The following is a 4,001-nucleotide window of genomic DNA, read 5'->3' as shown; positions in this document are numbered from 1 at the left end:
GGCTTTGCTCCCAAGGGAATCATCACAGGGATGAATGTTTGTTGGGCCCTTTCAACTATGGCCGAGTTCTCCTTAGGGTGGTCGGCCAGCCAAGCACAGCATAATGGAGAAATCCTATAAAGGGACTCGATTTTGCACGAGGAACCCAACAGGGAAGCAGGAGCGTCCCAGGATCTCTTGACAATGGTCTCAAGAGACAGAAGCGACAGAATTGAGGGCGGTGTCGGGACACGGCCGTGAACCCGACGCTCGATGGGGTCTCTAGCCTCCTCCTCAGGGTATGACAGTTCAATGTCCAGCGCCCTTGCCATCTTGATGGTGTGCTTGTTGAAGGAGCGCACGTCATCGGTGGGAGAAGACCGTTCGAGGTGGTGCATCCACTGTGGGGATCCCTGTGGGGAGACGTCTTCTTCTGAAGGCTCATCCGAGGACTGCAGGTCCTCAGGCTCTGAATCAGACTCCAGGAGCACAGTCTGGTTGGGCTGTCTCAACGGGATGGAAGGCTTTACTGTCGACTGCCTGGTGTGTTGTGGTGGAGGAAGGAGGTTTGGAGACCGTTGCCATTGCTGAAGGCTTGTCTCGATCAGGGGCCACGGGACGGAGGTTGAGCTTGGCCGCGAACTTCTGGAAAGCAAGTTCCCTCGGTACTGACATGTAATAGCAGTCCGTCTTGGAGCCGTAGAACATGTGGCAGGATCATCCTCGAGGGACTCCTCTCCAGCAGGGCGCAGGACTGGCGACGGTGACCAGCAATGCGAAGACCGAGGTTCCTCACCTTCCGAATGGACAAAGGGGATGGTTGCAGGCTCCGGGAGGTCAAGGGTGGCTGGTCGGTGCCGAGAAGAACGTTCCTCGGTGCGCGATGTCCCTGGAACCGGGGTCTGCTTGGACGAGCCCTTGTCAGGGGAGCGGGGTCTCTTGGAACCATGATCTCTCTTAGAGGACTGGCTCGTCTCACTCGGGTCTCGGGCTGTCTTAGACCTCTTCGAGCTATGGTCAGCTGGGGTCTCAGTCGAGTGCCTCTTCTTAGAAGAGTGCGGGGTCTCCCCATGGTCCTCGGGTGGGAAAATGGGATTTTCGGCCAAGTCGGATAGGACCGCAACACCAGAGGGCTGAGACTTGGATGGCGTGGTCTTCTCGGTAGGAGGCTTCGATACCGAGGCTGAGGTACCCCTCGATCCCGAGGATACAGTACCTGAAGGCTTGGAGGCGCTCCTGGATGACTTTGATGCCAACTTCGATGTGGAGGCCGCCTTCTCTGGGGGCTCGTTATCCTGCCCTCTCGCCGACCTGGAGTCAGAGCCCTCGGGGAGCACTTTCTTTGAAGAAGCCAATTTAGACTCGGAACCCTCAGTCCCCGATGGTTTGTGGGGGCGCTTGGAGGGTTTGTTGGTGGCACTGGATTTCAAGGAGTCACGGGCCACATCAGAAGTGGCAGTAGGCTCGCCAGAATCCCAGGTAGCGGAGGACACTGGGGCAGAAGCCATGCTGGAAACACTGACCCGGGAGGAAGATGCAGGGACCGAGGCCGATGCAACGGGGGCTGATGTAGGCCGGGAAACCCCCCTCCTGGATCTTGCCCTGGGCTATGGCCGAAGTGAGCCGGGATTCCTGATTCTTCCTGGCCTGCGATGAAAGTGACTTGCACAAGGAGCAGGCCTTGGGGTCATGGTCCCTTCCCAGGCAGAGGAGGCATGAAGAGTGGGGGTCCTGAACAGGAACCTTGCCTCCACACACATCACATCTCTTGAATGGGGCTGGAGACATCTTACCGAAGTCGACAGAACAAGAGGAAGTGGAAAAATTGAGGTCAACAAGCCGAGAGTCCAAAGTACCGGAGGTCAGAAGAGAAAGAATAGTCCAAAACACAGTCCGAGGTCAAAGCAGTGATTCCGAAAGTTCCCTAGAGCAACTAACGCGGCGGAAAAAAAGGAACTGGGGAAAGAGCGGGAAAGCAGGGGCCTTATAACGGGTGGGCGGAGTTACCGCCAAAAAATATCTAAAATATCTAAAAGTTGCAAAGTGTACTTTGCCCAGTGATTCCAGAAGTTTCCAAACAGCACTGCGCAGGCGCAGTGAAACCCATTTGTATGATTTGCAGAGACCACGAAGAAGAAAGTGATGGAAAAAAGTAATTTCAATTTAAATTCAGATATTCTATGTTAATAGTTTCTTCCCAGTATAACAAACACGCCAAGGCTGTATCATAGAAATGCATGGTACATTCCACTAATGGTGAGAGAGAAGTGTGCATTTTAAAGGATAAAAGGTACAAAATATTTGGAGAGCTACCATCATGTAATGGTTTGAGTGTGGGACTATGGCTCTGGAGACCAATGTTCGATTCCCAGCTTGGCCATGAAACCTACTGGGTGCCCTTGGGCAGGTCACATGCTCTCAGTCTCAGCGGAAAGCAATGACAAATTTTCTCTGAACAAATCTTGCCAAGAAAACTCCAAGACAAATTGATCTTAGGGTTGCCATAAGTCAGAAATGACCTGAAGGCATACAACAACAAACAAAATATTTTAGAATTCTAATTTTGAAATTTGTGAAATATTCTCTTGCATAAAAATCTGTGGGTAGGCCTATAAGTGAAACAGAAATACTAAATTATAAAAAGAATGAGCTCTTTTGCATTATAAATTTTATGCAACAGAATCCAGCTGATTAAACTATATATTTGATTTCTTTACAGATGTAAGATGTGTAGCTTAACAAGATTAGATATACAATATGTTTCAGATCGGCCCTTTCTTTAACAAAGAAGTAAACTGGATGTCTGAATCTCCTCCTGAATAATTTTTTTCTTTCATAAAAAAAATCAATGGTGGAGGGCACAGCAGGGCTAAGGGACACAGGAGCAGCTCTCAAAGGTCCTTTAGGAAGTCAGCAGGATTTCCAGACTTGAAAGTTACCCACTCCTGGTTTGGATTAAAAATCAGCAGTTAATAAATGTAATTGATTGCCCTTATGGCCAAATTTATTCAACATTTAATACCTATTGAAAAAACTACTACTCCAGAAAACAGAATCAAAGCTATTCAAAAGGACTTGTCATATTATTCTAGTTTTAGATTATCTGCTGTGGCTTCTTTTTTATTTTGGGACATAATTAAAAGTGCTGGTTTTAACCTTCATATTCCTAAAAGAGCATTCGGAGGACCTCTGTATTTCACAAGGGCTATCCACTGTAATACTAGGCCCATGTTTTTACTAAGTAATACCTTCAGCCTCCCTCACCCCCACTAAAGAAATCAGAACGTATCTATGGCAGTTTACAGACCGCCCCTTTCCCCGCCGGATCGGGGCCTCAGCTGCCACAGCGGCAGCCTCTGAGGCCCCAATCTGCCGCTTTCCAGGCCGCGGGGAAGTGGCAAAAGGCCGCTTCCCCGCGGCCTGGAAAGGGGTGTCCTTGGGGCTTCAAGCTCCAAGGACACCCGACGGCAGCGGGGACAAACAGAAAGGGGCCGCTTGGCCCCTTTCTGCTTTGCGTCACTGGAGCAGCCATCTGAAGGCTGTGCCCAGCGACACAAAGCTAGAAGGAGCTCCTTCCGGCATGCGGAAAGGACGCCCCAGGCACCCTTGGCAGCGCCAGCACGTCACTTCTGCACCTCTCCATTTGGAGGCCGCGCGGTTGTAACGTCCCAATGGCGGCGCCCATGTAGAATGGGTGGCGCCATTTTGTATGTACTAAGTACAGTGGTACCTCGGGATACGAAATACCCAGGTTACGAAATTTTCGGGATACGAAAAAATCCCATAGGGAATCATTGTTCCGGGTTACGAATGTTTTTTCGGGTTACGAAAAAACTTTTGGTGCTTTTTTCGGCTTTTTCGCACGGAATCGCGGCTTTTCCCCATTAGCGCCTATGGCAATTCGGCTTACGAAGGCTTTTCGGGTTACGAAAGCGGCCGCGTTACGAATTAATTTCGTAACCCGAGGCACCACTGTACTACGCTGGCTCAGAAATAATTGTACATGGAAGCTGTAGTACAAA

The sequence above is a fragment of the Sceloporus undulatus genome, chromosome 2 (genome assembly GCF_019175285.1).
Source record: "Sceloporus undulatus isolate JIND9_A2432 ecotype Alabama chromosome 2, SceUnd_v1.1, whole genome shotgun sequence".
Taxonomy (NCBI): domain Eukaryota; kingdom Metazoa; phylum Chordata; class Lepidosauria; order Squamata; family Phrynosomatidae; genus Sceloporus; species Sceloporus undulatus.
This window is presented reverse-complemented; position numbering follows the sequence as displayed.